Below are 15,903 nucleotides of genomic sequence, written 5' to 3' on the forward strand. Positions count from 1 at the left end.
GACCAACTTTTGAGTTTTAGGAAAATCCAAATGTGTATTCTTAAAATATTTTGGGAAGAAAAGTTTTATAAGTTTATAAAAAAATCTAAATATATCATTCTCAGATTTTAGTGGAGTGAGGATGTTTTCTGGGATATTTTTGGGAGTTTATAAGGTCCTTATAAATTTTTTTGGAGGATTAATGGGGTTTTGTAAATTTTCTAGGGGCCATGAGAAGAAAAACATAATCGGACGAAAAATAAATTTGAATAGCGAAATAAAATAAAATAAACACAGGATGAAAGAGGGAAAGAAATGGAGAAATACAAAGAATTATGTTATATAGTCTGTGGTAGTATACAAGTTAGCGTCCTATGGGTTAAGGGCTACATTGTGTTCTTATTTCTTGATAATCAATTAAAATACAAATGGTTTCTATTGATAAGTACAATGTAGATGAAGTTAATACAAAATGGTAGTCGGAGATAATATCGAATCATCAAATCTGATTACCTAAAAAATAATTGCAATAAAAAATTTGAAATCAATTATAATCATATTTGTTTGTTGGGAATTGGGCCTATTGCTTCCAAGTCCAAATTTCGAGAGGATTTGGCCCACACAAGTCTATTAGCTTCTACGATCACGAATTTCACTCACGAGTCTTGACCACGATCGAGGCTAGGCAAACAAAGGACTCCCACCAGTCAATCCATCTTATGTGTCCGATAGACTCTTCCTAAGGTCTATCTCATTGATGGTGAGATCTTCGAAGAATTCGATATTTAATAGATGACATCTCCTATTCGACATTGTCAAGTGGCAGAAACAGCAACTTGACAAGCTAAAATGCCCAGATAAGACTAACGTCACATTAATTATACCAATCAAGAGGTATGAGACCTCTCCATACGCCAACACCTAACGTTCGGCTCTGACAAAGCCACTCCCTAACCTAAGGCTCTACATAAAGAATGAATTAGCCATCATAACCACATTTAATGCTCAACTACTATATAAAAAACTTGAAGTCCAGGTATCCAGATTTTTTGGCGAATTTACCATCTGAATTGCTTACTTAGTCGTTATTCATCTTTACGGTGATAATTGACTTAGACATCAGAGTTATTCTCAATTGACCCGTTCCAACAAGCTCTTTGCTTCATTTCTGTCTCTTTTGCAAGACTTGATATCAATTCTTGGAAAAGAGGCCCATACAAACCTGACTAAAAACTGCCTCAACAAAATTTAAATACAATCAAATGATATTCAGAGCCCCGGCCCTACTGTATGCAGTCACTCCCAATCACAGATAAGAAATGTGCATCATGGGCTTGTCAATTGGTCCATCAATTAGTCACAATTACAAAACAAACCCTAACATTTCTATCTGGTAACATATTTTATCTTCTTTAGAAACGAGAAATGCTTTGATTTTAAGCAAAGATTTCCTTTTTATGTGGGAAAGTGGTATAACATTTTGGTATTGTCATTTATGTGAGAAAATATTTCCGTAATATTCTCATTATATTATAGAAATATTCTCCGCATATTATGGCAGTATTTACTACTGTATTCATTATTGTAAATATGATAGGAATATTGTGTGATTTTCTGTGATTTTGTGCTATAAGACTTCTACAAGTTCTGTCACGTACAAAAACAACCGCAACAGACGTTTGGTGTATTTTTGAAAAAAAAAAAAAAAAAAACCACAAAAAAGAAACGGTTAAACAAAAATAAAAGAACCATACGAACGGAAAACATAGGCTTAAAAGAGGCACCAAGAAAACAGTGGCTCTGATACCATGTAGAATAAGACAACAGAAAAATAATTGTCGAGAAGAAATATGCAATTTTCACCAAAATGATCATCTTAATTTCAAAGGAAATGGAGAGGAACTGGTTAGGCAAAACAAGAGGGCAAAATGGTCTTACAAAAAATTGAAAATACCATTTTGCCGTCCTATATTATATTAAGCGGTTTCTCTCCATTTCCTCTAAAATAGAGAGGATCTCATGCTGTAATTTTAATTGTATAATAGAATAACCTATTTATAGTTAAATGATGGTATGAGGCCATTAGAGAAAGGAAATACAATAATCTAATCTAATCTAATCTAATCTAATATAATATATAATAGGGAAGTTTTTAGGAGGAGAGGCTAATATTGTGACATGTGTCGTTATTTTTTGCTGACAACGGTTCATGTTTAAGTGTAAACAAGCGTTTAGTTTTTTTATTTTATTGAAAACAAAACAAACTCTGGTGAAACGTTGTGCCTTTAGTTATCTTTTCAGAACTACATTTCTAATAAATGTATCTAATCTAGTCTAATCATATCTAATATCTAATATATATATATATATAATATATATATATATATATATATATATATATATATCAACTGTCCATGTTTAAGTGTAAAACAAAAGTTTAGTTTTTTTTTTTTATTTACGTATCCAATAAACATCAAAGCAAACTTATTTTCCATACCTCCCTCATCTGTTTCTCCCAAACGTCTATGCATGCGGTTATTCCAATATAGAGCATCTCAATGGACAACTATGGAGATGAAGATGGCTTTGGATGGTCTACATGACGTAGGGTGTACATGTCACTAAGTTTTGATGGAATTAGTAACAAAGGCATGCGGCTTGGTTCAAGATATTTTGGTGAACAAAGCAAAGCAATTAGACAAGGCAATAAAAGAAGCAACTTCACGTTTGGCTCTCATCCAATCGAGTTTTGAAGGTTCCCAATTTTTTTACGTATAGAAATTTGGATTTTTTTTATTTATTATTCTTCATTTGTGATGTATATTTCGGTAGTTGTTAGTGCCAATTTGATAAGGAAAATTACTCTTTTCAAATTCATTAGTTTTGGACTTGGTTTAAAACACCATGTTTCACACTTTCAGTCAAACACAATTTCCCCTCTCATTAAAAGTAAGTTTTAGTCTAAATGTCAGATTTACATTTTGAACGTAAGTTTTACTTTGAACACTCAAATATCTCTGTCTCACCCTTGACTTAGACAAATTTTCAGTATCTTTTCCTGATCAATGGAGATTCATGAGGATGTATTTTGTTTGTTAAATATAGGTTACTTTATATTTACAGGCCGTGTTAAAAGATAAAGATAAATATTGTAGAAAGAATGATAAATAAACCATTTTTTCTTTATTTTTTGTCATTATGTATTCATTTTCTCTCTTTATTTTTTGTACTAACTTTTATATTATTTTTTAACTTATGTTATAAAATTAGTTTCATTTATATTATATATTGAGATTTGAGAAGATGATCTAACATAAAAAATAAATAAATAAATAACTCTATTTGACAAGACTTTTTTCTATACATGTGAATTTCATTGAAACCATGAAAAGTACCCAAAAAATGAATTTAGTTTCTATTATATTACTATTTTTCATTTTTCTGCAACAAAGACAAAAAAATACATTAATTTATTTGAGATTAATATTATTTTTTTATAAGTTTGAGATTAATATTAATTTTGATTAAGTTTTGGAAATTGTATTTGCAGGGATGGTGTTGAAAGAGAATGGTAAATAATGTAGTAGAGAACGATAAATAATCAATTTGTTTATCTTTATTATGTGACTCTATGCTCTAAATTCCATCATTTGTCCTTATTGGTTGATTTAATTTTTATATTATTTTTTCACTTTAGTTTCTTTTATGTTATGAAGAATGTTCAAAGAAAAAATCTCTATTTGACACTACTTTTTTCTAAACCTAGGAATTTCATTGGAACAGGAAAAGGTATATGGAAAAAACACTTATTTTCTATTATTAGTATTTTTCATTTTCCTATTTTGACTTTATTTTATGTGGTTCTGTTATTTCATTTTCATCTTTTGTCCTTATTTTCTTTTCTAATTTATATATATATATATATATATATATATATATATATATATATATATTAAAATTGGTTATTTTTTATTTTGTAAATTTTTTACTGAATCGAGAAAAATGATAGTGAGAGAGAATTTCCTATTGTTTTTTTTTTTTCCTTATTTCATGCTCCAATATATGCATTATTTTTACTTTATTTTCTAAAAGTAGTTTTTTATACATTATATAATCAAATGATGGTAGAAAGAAAAAATCTCTATTTGAATTGACTTGTTCTTAAACCTATCAAGTTTATTGGAACCAAGAAAAATATTTTCGATTATATTAGCATTTTCCATTTTCCCTTTGTTCGTCTTTATTTTATGTGGTTTTGTTCTTCCATTTCCCTTTTTGTTCCTTATTTTCTTTTCTAATTTATATATTACTTTTTATTCAACTTTCTATAGTTTTTTTTTTTTTAATTTTATTTTTTAAGAGAGGGGTCTAAAAAAGACAAGTGGCTATTTAAAATGCTGCCAAGTGTTCATTTTAAATTAGATCATAAGTTTAAAATCAAAAGGTACATTTAAGTGAAACAGTGCTTTTGTTAATCAAAACATACGTTCATTTCTTTTGCCAGACAAGTTTTTATTTTAAGTGAAACTAAGTGTTATCCTCTTGGTGAAATGTTGTTATTAAACTGCCTTCATAGATGAGCTAAGTCATGAGCTTATATTGTTGAAAATTTGTCTTGAATGGTTATATAGCCAAAAACGTATGGTTTCAAAGTAACATAATGTTGGTAGTATAAGTTTTTTTCCAATAGTTCATGCCAGATTTTTCTATTCATGTCTTTGTTTTTAGGTCCTCCAATATTCTTGCCACATTTTTAGTTGGTGAGAAGAAAGTTCAATTACCGAAAGAAATTAAGGTTAATCATATTAGTATTAATATTTGAAAGAAAAGTATTTTTCAATGGAGAAAAAAATGGTATTATTGTTGGGATATGATAGATTGTGGTTGGTTGGGTTTTGAAGACTTTGCTCATTTTTTATTATTGATTAATCCAGGTTTTCATTTTGATAATTTTTCCTTTATAGAGTTTTAAACTATATCTATGAGAACAAATATTTAACACGTTCAATTTATAAGGATTAAACTTTATGAATTTTTAAATTTATTTAATATAAGGGTTTATGGTCTTAAATAAAGAAGAGAGATATGGTTCAAAATGTTCTTATAAATATTTTTTCATTTTTAATAGCCAATGAGTTAATTGAGTGAAGAAAAGAAAATTTGTTATTGGTAATCTTTTAAAAACTTTTTAAATAAATTATAATGAGAAAACCCACGCATAGCGTGGGGTATAAGCTCGTTATAAAATAACAGAGAGTCACACAATATTTCTAGCATATTTACAATAGTGAATACGGTAACAAATATTGACATAAAATGTGAAGAATATTTCCGTAACATACTGAGAATATTACGAAAATATTTTGTCACATAAATGAAAATACAGTTAATTACAATAATACCAAAATATTCTAACACAATAATTATGGATTTATTGTCAACAATTCATCTATGACGTGGTCTCAATCAACCAGAAGTTTCTAAAGCTGCAAAACAACTTATATTTTCTTTGAAATTGCCGGGATCTAGTTCGAGCATAGAACATTAAATTAAACAATAAAATATAAAAAATAAAAAATAAAATTTCCACTTAATGATGTAGAACTTCCTCAGAATTTCAGGTTGGAAGGTTTAACACCTCGAATACTATAATTTTCAACAATGGAGTGTTTGGTGAAAGCATGCTATATCATACGTCAGCATTTTTATTTTTTTTAAAAAAAAATTAAAAAAAGGTAGGAAACCACTAGTACACTAGAGACACCCAAGTTGGTGATATGAAAATAATCTTAAACGCTTATGATTTTGAGATTTGACTATGAACTCTTCTACGAACCCACTAAATTATAAGATGAAAAGGCGATGGCATCCAACGATTAAAACCTGGAATTTGGTTGAGCGCCGTCAGGAGGAGGGGGGAGAACTTTTGCTCTCCCCCTCCTCCCTGCTTTTCTTCAAACCCACCCCCCCCCCCCCCCCCCCCCCCCCCTCTTTTGTTTTTAGAAAGCTCAGTACCGATGCCGTCCACCATCTTTTGCAGTCTTTTTCCAATTTTTGACTGGGCTCTTGGATTGAACTTTTCAAAGCTCAATCTACTTCACTCCGTCATACCCACCTCGACATGTGCCCCACCACTGCACTCACCAGCTCCGCCCGCTTCCAATGACACCATAGGCATCTTTTTCGGGCAACCACGCACTGATACGTGGTCTTTTGCGCTCCAGCCGGATTCTTCCGGCAACCTTCCTTTGGTGCTTGTGGGCTTTTTATGTCTTTTGCGCTCCGGCCATAATCTTCCGGCAACTTCCCTCTGCGCCTCATTCCGATGGTGCTGCTGGTTTGTGGGTTTTAGTTGCTTTGTTTTTTTTCCTTGTATTTTCGTGTATGTTTTGTATTCCTGGCATTTGGGTTAAGGATGTGAATAATTTTCTGGCTTTCGAGTCTAGAAGGGAATAGTTTGGGTGTGGGTCTTTTGCTTATGCCTGGAGAATGTGCTATGTTTGCCCCGAAAGGAGTCTGCTAGAGCAGATATGTTCTATAAGTTGAAGGTTGGGCAAGGTTTGCAGATGTTTGACGTCATAGATAGGATTTCAATGTAAGATCTTTATGTTTTTGCCCTGTATGACGTGTAATCTTTTACCTTCGCCTATAATCTTTCAGAACTACTTTGTTCAAAGAGCTCTTATGCTCTTGACTACTCTATCAATGGAATCATAATGAATTTCCCTTAAAAAAGAAAAAGAGTTAGCTCGAATGTTTCTAAATCACCACCATTGTGATCATACGTTAGCATTAAGTTATATATATAAGAAGAGCCCCTTCTATCAGGATGGAGTATAAAACCTTTTTTTTACAGCCTTTAATAAAAATTTGACGCATTACATAAAAACATTAATTATAATAATGATGAAAACACAGTATTTTTAATCCAAATCAATCTTATGGACTTTTTTCATTTATTCTAACCCAACATCCACCAGGACCACCACCCACTGCCGAACTCCCCACCCACCTCTGACTTCCTGACACCGAAGTCTCCAAAACCAACTAAGACAATGGTTCTCGTGATTTTGTCAACGAAGTATTTTGTAAAGAGAAGAAAAATTATTTGGTGTGAATGGTTATTGATTGTGGTATTTTTGTGACCAAAAATATCAATTATAAAAATAACCACTCGCAATAGGATGAATCTTTGTAGGATACGGCTATATAGAGGGTGTCGAACCTCAAGGACTGCAGGACTTTAATTATCAAAATTTGAAAGATTAAAATTAACTTAATTCAAGGAGAATGATTTGTTTGTGTAAATTCAAAGTGCATGAAAATAAAGAGAGTAAATATATGAGAGAGAGAGAGAGTATGTAGGGCATTGACTTCACCTCTATCCGCACAACAATGACTAGTCATAATTAATCTCGGAAATTCATTCTATGCATGTTATAAATAAACAAGAAACTACCTTATTAAAGAATAAGCATAATCTATCTTCGGTTGGCATGGATCGTCCACCTAACCACTAAGTTGCGGTACGACCCGTCTTCCCTAGGAATAAATTATCAAATTCTTTAACAGGATACATACAATCAATGAATAAGTGTAATCCATCTTTGGTTGGCACAGACTGTCTACCTAAATTACACTAAACTAGGGTGTAGTACAATCTGTCTTCCCTAGGCATGGCCTATCAAATCCTATTGATCATATGTCAATTAAACCCATTGTATAACCATCATCCTCATAATCACAGAAAACAAGAATGATTTGATTTCAATAAAAGTAAAATACTTTCTAAGACAAGAGAAGAATTTCACAAATATTGATTTTGGAATTTAAGAACAATTGCATTTAATAATTAAGAACAGAATCAAAAGGCAGCAATTCTCATAGTTATACAATCAACATACATAAATTGAAAATCTAGAAATTAAATACAATCAAACCATTGTGCTTGGATAGGGTTACATCAACACACCACGAAGGGGTTTAGCCGCTCATGATCTTCTAAGCTCCAAAGACAATTTTCTGATTTCTAGCTCTAGGAAGCGGTGTGTTTGTTTACAATGTTTAGAGCCCTATTTATAGGGATTACGAAAACCCTAAAAACCCTAGAAACCCTCAGAAAATCGGAGGTCAGTCTCCCAGTCCAATTGGGAGACTGAAAACCAAATCCACGCTAGAAAAGAATTGCTGCCGTTCAATACACGCCCGAGTGCGCTCAATCCTATGTTTTGTGAGCTCGAGCCTAGCTGTCATGCGCATGAGCGCAGGCATGCGCTCGATCCCTGGCAAGAGACAGCTGCGCTCGATCCTAGATCCAGAATGCCCAGTTTTTTACCCTTTTAAACCCAATTTTCAATGGTTTGTCAAATAAGACCTAAAACACAAAAACAAAACAAAATCAAACAAATAACAATGCTAAGGAATTAACATATGTAAATTAAGGGGCTTGAATGTGCAACTTTCGGCGCTTATCAGTTATATTATTTTTTGGTGTTTCAAACTGAAATGTATGCTTCTGATTGGAGGGTATAAAATACTCAATTTAAACCACGACCTGATTAAAGTTATTATCTGTATTATACATGCAATTCAAAGATGTTTTCAGCCACATGTTTGAAGTGGCTCGTGTTGGAGAAATGAGTAGGAGTAAAAGCATTCCCCCAAAATGGGCCATGAAACCTGCATTAACATAACCATAAAAATACCATGTGATATTGGGACCCCTTAAACTAGTACATGTGTCCAATTAGACATTTTTTTAAAACCTTTTCCCCCTAAAATAGCATTGAAGCTTTTTTTTTTTTTTGGGTAAGTAACCATTTGAATATATATATATATATATATATATATATATATATATATATATATATATAGAAATTCATGGAGCTAATATGAAAAGAGCCACCCCTTTTTGGTATTTTTTGGTTTTCTCATTTTTTTTTTTTTTTTTACTTTTTTAATAATTTTAAATTTTCAAATGGTAATCTTTTAATAACTTTAAAGATATTTTGGACAGAAACGTACAAATGCATCTAATTTGATACACAGTGGTAGTATGAGATGCTCCGATGTTACTTTTTACAGTTTAAAAGCATAAATAAAAATGTAGTAATAATTCATAGAGTTAAAGCATATTATTCCCCTTTATTTTATAAAATGAACTTTCACATGGACCTCTAACCTTCCTAGCTAGTCAAGTTCTAGCTAGTGGACCAAAGTCCTCCAACCTTTCTAGGTGTAAGGATGTTTTTACTTGGATTTTTGCATGCTTAAAGGGCTGAGGTGGCTAACATTCTAGATAGAATAAAAATTCGGGAGGAAACTTCTATCGTTTGGGTAACTCTTTTTTAAATAGAATAAAAATTTTATTATTTTTAAACATAATATATTTCATTTAATGATTATTTTAAATATGGTGAACATTTTATTGGAAATATTTTCCTATATGAATAAAACTAAGGGTCTCGGTTCATAATAAATATATTTCTATTTTCAAACTATTACAATGTGCCACAAGCATCGGTTCATCAATGGTGAGATCGATCGATTGATGTTTGCTAAACCCTAAAATTTTTGAACTTTTTTCAACACTTCTTGTAAAACACTAGAATATCAAGGCCTATGTATAAACCGGTGATTATTTTAAAATAATTTATATTTAATTAAGTGGGGTGTTACAATATGTTTCTAGTTATGGGAACTTGAATTTCGAGGCAAGAGCAAACTCCATATTGGGAGAACAGTAGGTTAATTTGTGCCTTGGAAAAGTCTATGACTTTAGCTTGCTCTTCCACATGCTTCCCTTTTGAACCTTGCTCCAAATGAAGATGTAGGGGTGATCACACCATAATTGGTGTGGTCATCTCTACACCTAACCTCCCCATGGAAGGTGATAACTTCCATGTAGGTTATAGTTAAAAGAGAAACAATGCATGCACTCTATAAATAGAGTGGGGGTTAGAATAGCTTAACAAGATTACTGCATATTTGAAATTGCTTCATGTGTTGGTTCTTCTTATGAACATGAATCGAGAAGTTTATATCTTCAAATTACAATTATATTTATTTGGTTATATATTCGGTTCTTTGAAATCTGTGTTAATAGATTCAAACACGGTTTAATATTTGTTTGGCTAAAATCAATCATTGAATGCGCCTGGCCTAATGGTTGAGGCTCTGCGAAGGAGAAGGCAACATTTCGATTCCTCACAGCAGCGTTGGCGGTTATTTGGTTTTTAACTAAAATTCTTTTGATGCAGCGGCAAAAATAATAGGCTACTGAATTCTCATGAGAAAATTGTCACTTGCTTAATATATTAACATATAGAGAGTAGTGGAAGGCCAAATCCAAGACCAAACCCATGCCACGGTTTGAACTTTGAAGTGGTTCTCAACCCGTGTTCTGCCCCATGCATACCAGAACCGCCCGACACGCCGACCAGTGAATTGCCTCGTGAGAAAAGGGATATCTATCAATTTGATGATAGTTAGACTATGACACAAATCTCACATGCGCCAACATATGAAGGTAACCCAAAAGTTTAAAAGAAAAGTGATGATGGTGAATTTGACCACAAATTCTTGATTGATAGATTCGGCAACGACAAGACATATAGCAAGAGGCTAAGAATCTTTTGTAGACTTCAGAGAATAAGCGGTCAGGAGCACAAAGTATACATGGGAAACATCACTTACAAAAACATATTGGGAAAAGAAAAATGTAAGTTTTATGTCATTGGTTAGTCATTGTTTTGTATGATATTTTATATGTGCCTATCATTCGTATAAATCTAATATCAGTGCATGTATTAGATAAAAATGATATGAGATAAATTCAAAGTCTGAGAAAGTTTATATATGGAAATGAATACACCAGTAAATGGTATAAATGTGGATAACATGAACTCATTTAAAGTTGATAATAAAGTTTTGATATCGGAATTTTTGAATGTGTCGGTAAATAGTTCTTATAAATGATTAGAATGAGTAAAAATGGATTATTGCCACAAGTTAGTTATGAGGTTTTTAATACATGTGAATCATGTATTAAGGGAAAATGACAAATAAGTCTTTTTTATAACATTCCAAATCATTAGATTTGTTGGAAGTAATCCATTCTCATACATGTGGACCTTTAAGAACTAAGACACATAGAAATTGTGTTGGAACTAGTGGCTCATATTAATACTAGTGGAAGGCCAAGTAGATGGGAGCGGAGTAAACGTCACGCTAGTGACGTTCATGGAGCGGACAAGTAGGGTTTTTCTATATATATATGTATGATGTAACCCTGAATCATTAAGAGTAAAAATACAGCCGCCTCTCTTTGAACATAGGCAAATTGTCGAACCACGTAAATCTGTGTGTCGACTCTCTCTCTCTCTCTCTCTCTCTCTCTCTCTCAATCTCTCTCTTTTCGATTCTATATTGTTCATCAATTATTGTGCACAGTAACAAGAATTGGTATCAAAGCCTAATCTACGATGGCTGGGGTTGGTACATCTTCTACGAAGTTCGACGTGATGAAGTTCGATGGATCCGGTAATTTCAGATTATCGCAGAGACCTATCAAGGATTTGTTGGTGCAACAAGGGATGTTGAAGGTGTTATATGGGACGAAAGCAAAAGGGATGGCAGACATATATTGGAAGGAACTTGAGGCTAAAGCGGTGGCTACTATTCGGTTTTGTCTGGGAGATGACATGATGCATCATGTCGTGGACAGAGAATCTTAGGCGGCAGTTTGGTTGAAACTAGAAAGTTGGTATATGTCAAAGTCATTGACGAACAAGCTCTATCTAAAGTAGTGGTTGTATGGCTTGAAGATGGCGGAGGGCTCGGATCTGAGCCAACACATTAACATGTTCAATCAGATAATTGGAGATCTAAAGAGGGTTGATGCGACGTTCGAAGACGAAGACAAGGCGTTGATGCTATTGAATTCACTCTCAACTTCTCCTATGTATGAGAATCTGGTTACAACCCAAACATGGGGAAAAGAGTCCTTGGAGTTAGAGGACATTACAGGAGCCCTGCTGGCGTATCATCAAAGGAAGAAAAACATTGATGATAACTCTCAAGGGGAAGGGCTAGTTGTAAAGGGTAACTATGAGTGTGGAAGAAGCAATAACAGGGGTGATTCGAAAGGCAAGAATTTTCAGTCAAAGTCCAGGGGGAGGAAGGACATCATCTATTATAAGTGCGGAAAGAAATGGCACATAAAGCGGGACTGTCCGAACTAGAAGGAGAACAAGGATGACGAGAAAGAAGGCTCCTCAAAATCTGAGAACGTAGTGGAAGACAATTCAGACGATGCTGATGGTGATATGCTTTCTGTTGCATCTAATTCAGAGCATCCTGTGGATTCTTGGATTCTAGACTCAGTATGTTTATTTCACGTGACATCCAACAGAGATTGGTTTGACACCTACGGGTCAATTACTTTTGGTATAGTTACTATGGGTAATGGTGCACATTGCAAAATTACTGGCATAGGTAATATTAGAATTAAAATGTTTGATGGTGTGGTTAGAACGTTATGCGATGTTAGACATGTACCAGATGTGGAAAAGAATTTGATTTCATTATGCACCTTAGACTTAAACGGTTATGGTTATAAGTCTGAAGGTGGAGTAATGAAGGTGACTAAGGGTGCGATGGTAGTGATGAAGGGGCAGAAAATATCAAAGAATATTTATAAACTGTTGGGAAGTATAGTTGTAGGTGGAATTGCCTTTATAGAGTCTGATTCTGATTGTACTGTTTTGTGGCACATGTGGTTGGGTCATATGGGTGAGCGGAGCATGTTGGAGCTTCATAAGAGAAATCTGTTGAAGGGTGTCAAAACGTTCAAACTTGATTTTTGTAAGTTCTGTGTTCTAGGTAAACAAAATTGGGTACAATTCAAGACAGCCACGCACAAGACAAGGAATTTTGGACTATGTTCATTTTGATGTTTGGGGACCTGTGAGGACAGTGTCACGGGGAGGACATATGTACTTTGTAATCTTTATTGATGATCTCCCCAGAAAGGTTTGGGTGTACTTCATGCTGCACAAATCATAAACGTTTGCCAAATTCAAGTTATGGAAAGCTGAAATGAAGAACCAAACTGAAATGAAGGTTAAGTGCCTCAAAACAGATAATGACACTGAGTACACAAACGACATGTTCAGAGATTTCTGTGAGCAGCATGGTATAAAGAGACATTTGACAGTATGCAAGACACCGCAGCAAAATGGTGTGGCTGAAAGGATGAATAGCTCTATTGCAGAGAAAGCACGATGTCTCAGGCTGAATGCTGGACTTACAAAGATTTTCTAGGTAAATGTAGTGAGTATGGCAAGCTACTTGATCAACAAGTCACCAAGGGCAACACTAGATGGGAAAGTTGTAGAGGAGGTGTAGACAGGTAATGAGGTAGATTACTCTGGATTGCGAGTAATTGGTTGTCCAGCCTATGTGCACATACCTAGTGAAGAAAGATCGAAGCTTGATCCAAATCCTAGACAGTGTTTCTTTCTCGGATACGGGAAATGGGTCAAGGGTTAAAAGTTTTGGGATCCGAAGGAGAACAAGGCGGTGATCAGTAGAGACATGGTATTTGATGAAAATTTCATGTTGAAGAGTACTTAGGATGAAAGCAGCAGAGGCCAAAAAGCAGTAACAGTGATAAGCAAGTGGTGTGGGTGCACTTAGAGACTCCTGTGCGGGAGAACACTTCTTATGGGACAGAGACCTCTACTTTAGGAGTAAAGCAGCATCACAGTATAGCCACAAACAGACCTAGACGCACTATCGGACCACCAGTCAGGTACGGTTATAAGGACATGGCTTCCTATGCTCTTGTCATTAGCAGCGGAGATCCTACTACTTTTCAATAGGCTGTCAATAGCCAAGAAAAGAGCAAATGGGTGGGTGTTATGGCGAAGGAAATGGAGTCCCTGCTTAAAAACCAGACATGGGATTTGGTGGAGCTTCCAGAGAGGAAGAGTGCGATAGGGTGTAAATAGGTGTTTAAGAAAAAAGTAGCAGTGTCAGAAAAAAGGGGAGAAAAGTTCAAGGCTCGCCTAGTAGCAAAGGGTTATGCACAGCAAAAAGGGGTTGATTACAAGGAAGCTCATTATGACATGGAATTTGAGCAGATGGATGTGAAGACAGCTTTTCACCATGGTGATTTCGAGGAGCAGATTTACATGGAACAGCCAGAGGGGTTCAATCACCCTGAACAGGATCACTTGGTCTGTAAATTGAAGAAGTCACTTTATGGGTTGAAGCAGTCTCCAAGGCAGTGGTATAAGCGGTTTGACTCCTACATGATCAGAATTGGCTATAGGAGATGTGAGTATGACTGCTGTGTTTATGTGAGGAGCCTTGATGATGGCTCATTTGTTTTCTGTTACTATACGTGGATGATATGCTTATTGCAGCTAAGAGTATAGTGGAGGTTGATAAGTGCTAAATATTGCATACTTGGACCCCTTTATTTACCTTAGTTAATCCTTTAGCTATGTCGTTATTAAATATTTTGTGTTAGTTTTGATTTTTTAATGTTTTGAAGGTCAATAAAGAAAAACTACAACTTTAAAGGGAAAAATGACAAGTTTGGAAGAAAGCATACATTGAGAAGACCTAGATGATGTGGTTAAGTGTAACGAAATCCAAGAAAAGGTTAAATCGGATTAAAGATCAAATTGGATAAAATTTCGGATTTGATTCAAATTCAGATTCTGCACATGTCTCAGTATTTTGACCATAACTTCCTGCTCAAATAACGGATTGAAGTGATTCAAATGGCATTGGAAAGCTAACACAAAATAATACAATTCGTTCTGAAATATGATTTTCCTGACTCGAACGGTTACTATGCCAGAATCGCCCCGCAATTAAAGGATATAAATTTGGACAAATCCTATTCCGATTTCAGAGTTCTATTTTGACTGGGAGACAGACCTTCAAATTATCTCGGCTTAAAAGGGCTTTTAGGACTTTCAAAAGCCTATAAATAGACTTCTTTGCATTCAAGAAAAGATATAGAATTTCAGAGAGCAAAATTCTACAGTTTTTCTCTTTTTAGTTTAGGTTTTCTTTAGATTTAGCTTTTATTTTTATGTGGAGCTAAATTCCCAACTAAGGTTGGGGATGAAGCCTCACCGATGAAGAACATTAATACTTTCATGTAAGTCTTTATTTATATGATTTTATTGAGTTTAATATTTCAATTGTTTTACTTCTTTTCAATGTTTGGAGTGATTCAAGGATACACTTGATGATTTAAGATAATTTCACATACTTGATTGCTTGATTATATTTGGCTAAATAATTGGATATCCCTTGTGATTTCAATTAAGATTGGATATCTTTTGTGATTTACGAATACATCTGATGATTTAATTGATATTGGATTCCTTTTGTGATTTGTGCAATGAATAGATACATGGGATGGTTTTGATTAACTGTTGAAGCATAGTGAAACATATCTAAGATTTTAAATGTGAGAACTTCAGATTAATATTGATAAACATGGACGTATGTTGTTATAATTCGATGAGCGTGAATTCCCAAACCTTAGTCTTTTATCTCTTAGTTTAATTTCATTAGTTTATGTTTGTCTTTTAATTTCAAAAAATCAAAATTCAAAACCTTTTTGGAACTAGGTTAGGATTTAATTAGTTTAGATTTAAATTGCTCTTTCGAAAATACAATTCTTTGTGGGTTCGACCTCGTACTTGCAATCCATTAAACTACAATCGATTCATGCACTTGTGAGTTAAATAAATTTGCACAACAGAGGTAGACAAACTGAAGGTTTTGTTGAGTAGAGAATTTGACATTAAAGATTTGGGCGTAGCCAAGAAGTTTCTTGGGATGGAGATTCGTAGGGACAGGAATGCCAAGAAATTGTGCCTATCTCAAGTCGGCTAT

Source organism: Corylus avellana, chromosome 3, assembly GCF_965113065.1.
Source record: "Corylus avellana chromosome 3, dhCorAvel1.hap1.2, whole genome shotgun sequence".
In the NCBI taxonomy this organism is placed as follows: domain Eukaryota; kingdom Viridiplantae; phylum Streptophyta; class Magnoliopsida; order Fagales; family Betulaceae; genus Corylus; species Corylus avellana.